The sequence below is a fragment of the Calliopsis andreniformis genome, unplaced genomic scaffold, assembly GCF_051401765.1.
Source record: "Calliopsis andreniformis isolate RMS-2024a unplaced genomic scaffold, iyCalAndr_principal scaffold0025, whole genome shotgun sequence".
Lineage (NCBI taxonomy): Eukaryota > Metazoa > Arthropoda > Insecta > Hymenoptera > Andrenidae > Calliopsis > Calliopsis andreniformis.
Genome location: NW_027480434.1, coordinates 8,413,873 through 8,425,105, shown reverse-complemented (window position 1 = coordinate 8,425,105; position 11,233 = coordinate 8,413,873).

Sequence of the window (11,233 nt, the reverse complement as noted above, 5' to 3'; positions counted from 1 at the left end):
AGCTGTTGCATTTATATTGTATTTTATGCTTCTGACGTTGACTTCTAAGGCACTAACTATTCGATCTGGTGGAGCAACGCCCCAGAGTGAAACCTAGGTTGCCCGGAACGTAGAAATGACCATATCTTTCACTCTGGTTGCTATTGTTCCTGTTATACGATGGAAAACCTGTTGAGTTTATATTGTATTTTATGCTCCTGGTGTTGACTTCTAAGGCACCAACTATTCGATCTGTTGGAGCAACGCACTAGAGTGAAGCCTAGGTTGCCCGGAACGTAGAAATGCCCATAACTTTCACACTGGTTGCAATTATTCGTTTTATACGATGGAAAAACTGTTGTATTTATATTGTATTTTATGCTTCTGGCGTTCACTTCTTAGGCCCTAACTATTCGATCGGGTGGAACAACGCCCTAGGGTGAAGCCTAGGTTGCCCGGAAAGCAGAAATGACCATAACTTTCATACTGGTTGCAATTATTCCTGTTATACGATGTAAAAACTGTTGTATTTATATTGTATTTTATGCTTCTGGTGTTCACTTCTTAGGCCCTAACTATTCGATCGGGTGGAACAACGCCCTAGGGTGAAGCCTAGGTTGCCCGGAAAGTAGAAATGACCATCACTTTCATAGTGGTTGTAATTATCCGGTTTATACGATGGAAAAACTGTTGTATTTATATTGTATTTTATGCTTCTGGCGTTCACTTCTTAAGCACTAACTTTTCAATCTGTTGGAGCAACGCCCTAGGGTGAATCCTAGGTTGCCCGGGAAGTAGAAATCACCATTACTTTCATACTGGATGCAATTATCCGTTTTATACGATGGAAAAACTGTTGTATTTATATTGTATTTTATGCTTCTGGCGTTCACTTCTTAGGCCTTAACTATTCGATCTGGTGGAACAACGCACTAGGGTGAAGCCTAGGTTGCCCGGAACGTAGAAATGACCATAACTTTCACACTGGTAGCAATTATTCGATTTATACAACGGAAAAACTGTTCTATTTATTTTGTGTTTTATGTTTCGCGCGTTGACTTCTAAGGCCGTGCAACCTGGGCTTCACCCTAGGGCGTTCCTCCACTAGATCGAATAGTTAGGGCCTTAAAAGACAACGTTCGAAGCATAAAAGACAATAAATATACAAGAGTTTTTCCATCGTATAACAGGAATAATTGCAACCAGTGTGAAAGCGATGTTCATTTCTACGTTCCTGCCAACCTAGGCTTCACTCTAGGGCGTTAGTCCACCAGATCCAATAGTTAGGGCGTAAGAAGACAACGCCAGCAGCATAAAATATTAAATAAATAGAACAGTTTTTCCATTGTATAAAACGAATAATTGCAACCAGTATGAAAGTTATGGTCATTTCTACGTTCCGGGCAACCTAGGCTTCACTCTAGGGCGTTGCTCCACCACATCGAGTTGCTACGGCCTTAGAAGTCATCGCCAGAAGCATAAAATACAATATAGATGCAACAGTTTTTACATCGTATAACAGGAATAATTGCAGCCAGTGTGAAAGTGATGGTCATTTCTACGCTCCGGGCAACCTAGGCTTCACTCTAGGAGGTTGCACCACCAGGTCGAATAGTTGCGGCCTTAGAAAACAACTCCAGACGCATAAAGTACAATAAAAATACAACAGTTTTTCCATCGTATAAAAAGAATAATTGCAACCAGTGTGAAATATATGGTCATTTCTACGTTCCGGGCAACATAGGCTTCACTCTACGGCGTTGGTCCACCAGATCCAATAGTTTGGGCCTAAGACGTCAACGCCAGAAGCATAAAATACAAAATAAATGCAACAGTTTTTCCATCGTATAATAGGAATAATTGGAACCAGTGTGAAAGTAATGGTCATTTCTACGTTCCGCGCACCCTAGGCTTCGCTCTAGGGCGTTGCTCCACCACATCGAGTTGTTACGGCCTTAGAAGTCATCGCCAGAGGCATAAAATACAATATAGATGCAACAGTTTTTCCATCGTATAACAGGAATAATTGCAGCCAGTGTGAAAGTAATGGTCATTTCTACGTTCCGCGCAACCTAGGCTTCGCTCTAGGGTGTTGCTCCACCAGATCGAATAGCTAGCGAGTTAGAGGTCAACGCCAGAAGCATAAAATACAATAATAATACAAAAGTTTTTCCATTGTATAAAACTAATAATTGCAACCAGTGTGAAAGTAATTGTCATTTCTACGTTCCGCGCAACCTAGGCTTCGCTCTAGGGTGTTGCTCCACCAGATCGAATAGCTAGGACCTTAAAAGTCACAGCCAGAAGCATAAAATACAATAAACAATCAACAGATTTTCCATCGTATAGCAGGAATAATAGCAACCAGTTTGAAAGTGATGGTCATTTCTACGTTCCGAGCAACCTAGGCTTCACTCTGGGCTGTTGCTCCGCCACATCGAATGGCAACGGCCTTAGAAGTCAACGCCTGAATCATAAAATACAATAAAAATGCTACAGTCTTTCCATCGTATAAAACGAATAATTGCAACCAGTGTGAAAGCGATGGTCGCTTCTACTTTCCGGGCAACCTAGCCTTCACTCTAGGGCGTTGTTCCACCAGATCGAATAGTTAGTGCCTATGAAGTCAACGGCTGAAGCATAAAATACAATAAAAATACAACAGTTTTTACATCGTATAACTGGAATAATTGCACCCAGTGTGAAAGTTATGGTCCTTTCTACGTTCCGGGCAGCCTAGGCTTCACTCTAGGGCGTTGCTCCACCAGATCGAATAGTTAGGTCCTTAGAAGTCAACGCCAGAAGCATAAAATACGATATAAATACAACAGCTGTTCCACCGTATAAAAGGAATAATTGCAAACAGTGTGAAAGTAGTGGTCATTTCTACGTTCCGGGCAACCTAGGCTTCACTCTACGGCGTTGTTACAACAGATCGAATAGTTAGGGCCTAAGAAGTCAACACCAGAAGAATAAAATACGATAAAGATGCAACAGCTTTTGCATCGTATAAAACGAATAATTGGAATCAGTGTGAAGGTTATGGTCATTTCTACATTCCGAGCAACCTAGGCTTCACTCTAGAGCGTTGCTCCACCAGATCGAATAGTTAGGTCCTTAGAAGTCAACGCCAGAAGCATAAAATAGGATATAAATACAACAGCTTTTCCATCGTATAAAACGAATAATTGCAACCAGTATGAAACTTATGGTCATTTCTACTTTCCGAGCAACGTAGACTTCACCCTAGGGCGTTGTTCCACCAGATGGAATAGTTAGGGCCTTAGAAGTCAACGCCAGAAGCATAAAATACGATATAAATACAACAGCTTTTCCATCGTATAAAACAAATAATTGCAACCAGTGTGAAAGTTATGGTCATTCCTACGTTCCGGGCAACCTAGGCTTCACCCTCGGCCGTTGTTCCACCAGATCGAATAGTTAGGGACTAAGAAGTGAACGCCAGAAGCATAAAATGCCATAAAAATACAACAGTTTTTCCATCGTATAGCAGGAATAATTTGCAGCCAGTGTGATTGTAGTGGTCATTTCTACGTTCCGGGCAACCCAAGTTTCACTTCAGGGCGTTGCTCCACCAGATCGAATAGTTAGGGCCTAAGAAGTCAACGCCAGAAGCATAAAAAGCGATATAAATACGACAGCTTTTCCATGGTATAAAACGAATAATTGCTACCAGTGTGGAAGTTATGGTCATTTCTACCTTCCGGGCAACCTAGGCTTCACTCTAGGGCGGTGCTCCACCAAATCGAATAGCTAGGGCCTTAGAAGTCAATGCCCGAAGCATAAAATACAAAATAAATAGAACAGTTTTTCCATCGTATAAAACGAATAATTGCTACCAGTGTGAAAGTTATGGTCATTTCTACATTCCGAGCAACCTAGGCTTCACTCTAGGGCGTTGCTCCACCAGATCGAATAGTTAGGTCCTTAGAAGTCAACGCCAGAAGCATAAAATACGATATAAATAAAACAGCTGCTCCATCGTATCAAAGGAATAATTGCAAACAGTGTGAAAGTAATGGTCATTTCTATGTTCCGGGCAACCTAGGCTTCGCTCTAGGGCGTTGTTCCACCAGATGGAATAGTTAGGGCCTTAGAAGTGAACGCCAGAAGCATAAAATACAATATAAATACAACAGCTTTTCCATCGTATAAAACGAATAATTGCAACGAGTGTGGAAGTTGTGGTCATTTCTACGTTCCGGGCAGCCTAGGCTTCACTCTAGGGCGGTGCTCCACCACATCGAATAGCTAGGGCCTTAGAAGTCAACGCCAGAAGCATAAAATAGAATAAAGGTGCAAAAGTTTTTTCATCGTATAACAGTAATAACTGCAAACAGTATGAAAGTACTCGTCATTTCTACGTTCCGGGTAACCTAGGTTTCACTGTAGGGCGTAACTCCACCAGATCGAATAGCTAGGGACCTAGAATTCAACGCCATAAGAATAAAACACAATATAAGTACAACAGTTTTTCCATCGTATAAAATGAATAATTGCAACCAGTGTGAAAGTTATGGTCATTTCTACATTTCGAGCAACCTAGGCTTCACTCTAAGGCGTTGCTCCACCTGATCGAATAGTTAGGGCCTTAGAAGTACACGCCCGAAGCATTAAATACAAAATAAATAGAACGGTTTTTCCATTGTATAAAACGAATAATTGCTGCCAGTGTAAAAGTTATGGTCATTTCTACGTTCCGGGCAACCTAGGCTTCACCCTAGGGCGTTGTACCACCAGATCGAATAGTTAGGGCCTAAGAAGTGAACGCCAGAAGCATAAAATACAATATAAATACAACAGTTTTTCCATCGTATAATACGAATAATTGCAACCAGTGTAAAAGTTATGGTCATTTCTACGTTCCGGGCAACCTAGGCTTCACCCTAGGGCGCTGCTCCACCAGATCGAAATGCTAGGGCCTAAGAAGTCAACGCCCGAAGCATAAAATACGATATAAATACAACAGCTTTTCCATCGTATAAAATGAATAATTGCAAACAGTGTGAAAGTTATGGTCATTTCTACGTTCCGGGCAACCTAGGCTACACCCTAGGGCGTTGTTCCACCAGATCGAATAGTTAGGGCCTAAGAAGTGAACGCCAGAAGCATAAAATACCATATAAATACAACAGTTTTTCCATCGTATAAAACGAATAATTGCAACCAATGTGAAAGTTATGGTCATTTCTACACTTCGAGCAACCTAGGTTTCACTCTAGGGCGTTGCTCCACCTGATCGAATAGTTAGGGCCTTAGAAGTCAACGCCAGAATAATAAAATACAATATAAATACAACAGTTTTTCCACCATATAAAACGAATAATTGCAACCAGTATGAAAGTTACGGTCATTTCTACTTTCCGGGCAACCTAGGCTTCACCCTAGGGCGTTGCTCCAACAGAGTGAATAGTTAGGGCCTTAGAAGACATTGCCCGAAGCATAAAATGCAATAAAAATGCAACAGTTTTTCCATCATATAACAGGAATAATTGCAACCAGTTGGAAAGTGATGGTCATTTCTACTTTCCGGGCAACCTACGCTTCCCGCTAGGGCGTTGATCCACCAGATGGAATAGTTAGGGCCTAAGAAGTCAACGCCAGAAGCATAAAATACGATATAAATTCAACAGCTTTTCCACCGTATAAAACGAATAATTGCAACCAGTGTGAAAGTTATGGTCATTTCTACGTTCGGGGCAACCTAGGCTTCCCCGTAGGGCGTTGCTCCAACAGATTGCATAGTTAGTGCCTTAGAAGTCAATGCCCGAAGCATAAAATGCAGTAAAAATACAACAGCTTTCCATCGTATAGCAGGAATAATTTGCAACCAGTGTGAAGGTTATGGTCGTATCTACGTTCCGGCCAACCGAGGCATCACTGTAGGGCGTTGCTCCACCAGATCGAATAGTTAGGGCCTTAGAAGTCAACGCCAGAAGCATAAAATACGATATAAATTCAACAGCTTTTCCATCCTATAAAACGAATAATTGCAACCAGTGTGAAAGTTATGGTCATTTCTACGTTCCGGGCAACCTAGGCTTCCCCCTAGGGCGTTGCTCCAACAGATTGCATAGTTAGGGCCTTAGAAGTCAATGCCCGAAGCATAAAATGCAGTAAAAATACAACAGTTTTTCCATCGTATAGCAGGAATAATTTGCACCAGTGTGAAGGTTATGGTCGTATCTACGTTCCGGGCAACCTAGGCATCACTGTAGGGCGTTGCTCCACCAGATCGAATAGTTAGGTCCTTAGAAGTCAACGCCCGAAGCATAAAATACAATATAAGTACAAAAGTTTTTCCATCGTATAAAATGAATGATTGCGAACATTGTGAAAGTAATGGTCATTTCTACGTGCCTGGCAACCTACGCGTCACTCTAGGGCGTTGCTGCTCCACATCTGACAGCTACGGCCTTAGAAGCTAACGCCGGAAGCATAAAATACAATATAAATACAACAGCTTTGCCATCGTATAAAATGAATAATTGCAAACAGTGTGAAGGTAATGGCCATTTCTACGTTCCGAGCAACCTAGGCTTCACTCTAGGGCGTTGCACCACCAGATCGAATAGTTAGGGCCTTAGAAGTCAACGCCAGAAGCATAAAATACAATAAAGATGCAACAGTTTTTCCATCGTATAACAGGAATAATTGCAAACAGTGTGAAGGTAATGGTATGTTCTACGTTCCGGGCAAACTAGGCTTCACGCTAGGGTGTTGCTCCACCAGATGGAATAGCTAGGGCCTTAGAAGTCAACGCCAGGAGCATAAAATAGAATATAAATACAACAGCTTTTCCATCGTATAAAATGAATAATTGCAAACAGTGTGAAAGTAATGGTCATGTCTACGTTCCGGGTAACCTAGGTTTCACTCTAGGGCGTTGCTCGACCAGATAGAATAGCTAGGGACTTAGAATTCAACACCAGAAGAATAAAATACAATATAAGTACATCAGTTTTTCCATCGTATAAAATGAATGATAGCGAACATTGTGAAAGTAATGGTCATTTCTACGTGCCTGGCAACCTACGCGTCACTCTAGGGCGTTCCTGCTCCACATCTGACAGCTACGGCCTTAGAAGCTAACGCCGGAAGCATAAAATACAATATAAATACAACAGCTTTTCCATCGTAAAAAACGAATAATTGCAACCAGTGTGAAGGTTATGGTTACTTCTACATTCCGAGCAACCTAGGCTTCACTCTAGGGCACTGCTCCACCAGATGGAATAGTTAGGTCCTTAGAAGTCAACGCCAGAAGCATAAAATATGATATAAATACAACAGCTTTTGCATCGTATAAATGGAATAATTGCAAACAGTGTGAAAGTAATTGTCATTTCTACGGTCCGGGCAACCTAGGCTTCACTCTAGGGCGTTGCTCCACCAGATCAAACGGTTAGGGCCTTAGAAGTCTACGCCCGAAGCATAAAATACAAAATAAAAAGTACAGTTTTTCCATTGTATAAAACGAATAATTGCTACCAGTGTAAAAGTAATGGTCATTTCTACGTTCCGGGCAACCCATGCGACACTCTAGGGCGTTGCTCCACCACATCTAATAGCTACGGCCTTCAAAGTCAACGCCAGAAGCATAAAATAGGCTATAATTTCAACAGCTTTTCCATCGTGTAAAACGAATAATGGTAACCAGTGTGAAAGTTGTGGTCATATCTACGTTCCGGTCAACCTAGGCTTCAGTCTAGGACGTTGCTCCACCAGATGGAATAGTTAGGGCCTATGAAGTCAACGCCAGAAGCTTAAAATACAATATAAGTACAACAGCTTTTCCATCGTATATAATGTATATTTGCAACCAGTGTGAAAGTTATGGTCATTTCTACTTCCCGGGCAACCTAGGCTTCACTCTAGGGCGTTGCTCCACCAGATCGAATAGTTAGGACCTTAGAAGTCAGCGCCAGAAGCATAAAATACAATAAAGATGCAACAGTTTTTCCATCATATAACAGGAATAATTGCAAACAGTGTGAAGGTAATTGTATGTTCTACGTTCCGGGCAAACTAGGCTTCACGCTAGGGTGTTGCTCCACCAGATGGAATAGGTAGGGCCTTAGAAGTCAACGCCCGAAGCATAAAATGCAAAATAAGTAGAACAGTTTTTCCAATCTATAAAACGAATAACTGCAACCAGTGTGAAAGTACTGGTCATTTTCACGTTCCGGGTGACCTAGGTTTCACTCTAGGGCGATGCTCCACCAGATCGAATAGCTAGGGGCTTAGAATTCAACGCCAGAAGGATAAAATACACTATAAGTACAACAGTTTTTCCATCGTATAAAATGAATAATAGCTGACGTTGTGAAAGTAATGGTCATTTCTACGTTCCGGTCAACCTAGGCTTCACTCTAATGCGTTGCTCCACCACATCTAATAGATACGGCCTTAGAAGTTAACGCCAGGAGCATAAAATACAATATAAATACAACAGCTTTTCCATCGTATAAAATGAATAATTGCAAACAGTGTGAAAGTAATGGTCATGCCTACGTTCCGGGTAACCTAGGTTTCACACTAGGGCGTTGCTCGACCAGATAGAATAGCTAGGGACTTAGAATTCAACGCCAGAAGAATAAAATACAATATAAGTACAACAGTTTTTCCATCGTATAAAATGAATATTTGCAAACATTGTGAAAGTAATGGTCATTTCTACGTTCCGGGCAACCCATACGACACTCTAGGGCGTTGCTCCACCACGTCCAATAGCTACGGCCTTCAAAGTCAACGCCAGAAGCATAAAATACGATATAAATACAACACCTTTTCCATCATATAAAACGAATAATGGTAACCAGTGTGAAAGTTATGGTCATTTCTACGTTCCGGTCAACCTAGGCTTCACTCTAGGACGTTGATCCACCAGATCGAATAGTATGGGCCTATGAAGTCAACGCCAGAATCATAAAATACAATATAAATAGAACAGTTCTTCCATCATATAAAACGAATGATAGCAACCAGTATGAAAGTTATGGTCATTTCTACGTTCCGGTCAACCTAGGCTTCACACTATGGTGTTCTTCCACCACATCGAAAGCTACGGCCTCAGAAGTCAACGCCCGAAGCATAAAATGCAATAAAAGTACAACAGTGTTTCCATCATATAACAGGAATAATTGCAACCAGTTTGAAAGTGATGGCCGATTCTACGTTAAGGGCAACCTAGGCTTCACTCTAGGGCGTTGCTCCACCAGATCGAATAGTTAGTGCCTTAGAAGTCAACGCCAGAAGCATAAAATACAATATAAGTACAACAGTTTTTCCATCGTATAACAGGAATAATTGCAAACAGTGTGAAGGTAATTGTATGTTCTACGTTCCGGGCAAACTAGGCTTCACGCTAGGGTGTTGCTCCACCAGATGGAATAGGTAGGGCCTTAGAAGTCAACGCCCGAAGCATAAAATGCAAAATAAGTAGAACAGTTTTTCCAATCTATAAAACGAATAACTGCAACCAGTGTGAAAGTACTGGTCATTTTCACGTTCCGGGTGACCTAGGTTTCACTCTAGGGCGATGCTCCACCAGATCGAATAGCTAGGGGCTTAGAATTCAACGCCAGAAGGATAAAATACACTATAAGTACAACAGTTTTTCCATCGTATAAAATGAATAATAGCTGACGTTGTGAAAGTAATGGTCATTTCTACGTTCCGGTCAACCTAGGCTTCACTCTAATGCGTTGCTCCACCACATCTAATAGATACGGCCTTAGAAGTTAACGCCAGGAGCATAAAATACAATATAAATACAACAGCTTTTCCATCGTATAAAACGAATAATTGCAACCAGTGTGAAAGTTATTGTCATTTCTACTTTCCGGGCAACCTACGCTTCACCAAAGGGCGCTGCTCCAACAGATTGAATAGTTAGGACCATAGAAGTCAATGCCCGAAGAATAAAATGCAATAAAAATACAACAGTTTTTCCATCATATGACAGGAATAATTGCAACCAGTTTGAAAGTGATGGTCATTTCTACGTTCCGGGCAACCTAGGCTTCACTCTAGGGCGTTGCTCCACCAGATCGAATAGTTAGTGCCTTAGAAGTCAACGCCAGAAGCATAAAATTCAATAAATATGCAACAGTTTTTCCATCGTATAGCAGGAGTAACTGCAAACAGTGTGAAAGTACTGGTCATTTCTACGTTCCGGGTAACCCAGGCTTCACTCTAGGGCGTTGTTCCACCAGGTCGAACTGTTAGGGCCTGAGAAGGCAACGCCAGGAGCATAAAATACAATATAAATACAACAGCTTTTCCATCGTATAAAATGAATAATTGCAAACAGTGTGAAAGTAATGGTCATTTCTACGTTCCGGGCAACCTAGGCTGCACTCTAGGGTGTTGCTCCTCCAGATGGAATAGCTAGGGCCTTAGAAGTCAACGCCCGAAGCATAAAATGCAAAATAAATATAACAGCTTTTCCATCGTATGAAACGGATAACAGCAACCAGTCTGAAAGTACTGGTCATTTCTACGTTCCGGGTAACCTAGGTTTCACACTAGGGCGCTGCTCCACCAGATGGAATAGCTAGGGACTTAGAACTCATCGCCAGAAGGATAAAATACAATATAAGTACAACAGTTTTTCTATCGTATAAAAGGAATAATTGTAGACAGTGTGAAAGTAATGGTCATTTCTACGTTCCGGGCAACCTAGGCTTCACCCTAGGGCGTAGCTCCACCAGATCAAACAGTTAGGGCCTTAGAAGTCAACGCCCGAAGCATAAAATACAATATAAATACAACAGTTTTTCCACCATATAAAACGAATAATTGCAACCAGTATGAAAGTTACGGTCATTTCTACTTTCCGGGCAACCTAGGCTTCACCCTAGGGCGTTGCTCCAACAGAGTGAATAGTTAGGGCCTTAGAAGACATTGCCCGAAGCATAAAATGCAATAAAAATGCAACAGTTTTTCCATCATATAACAGGAATAATTGCAACCAGTTGGAAAGTGATGGTCATTTCTACTTTCCGGGCAACCTACGCTTCCCGCTAGGGCGTTGATCCACCAGATGGAATAGTTAGGGCCTAAGAAGTCAACGCCAGAAGCATAAAATACGATATAAATTCAACAGCTTTTCCACCGTATAAAACGAATAATTGCAACCAGTGTGAAAGTTATGGTCATTTCTACGTTCGGGGCAACCTAGGCTTCCCCGTAGGGCGTTGCTCCAACAGATTGCATAGTTAGTGCCTTA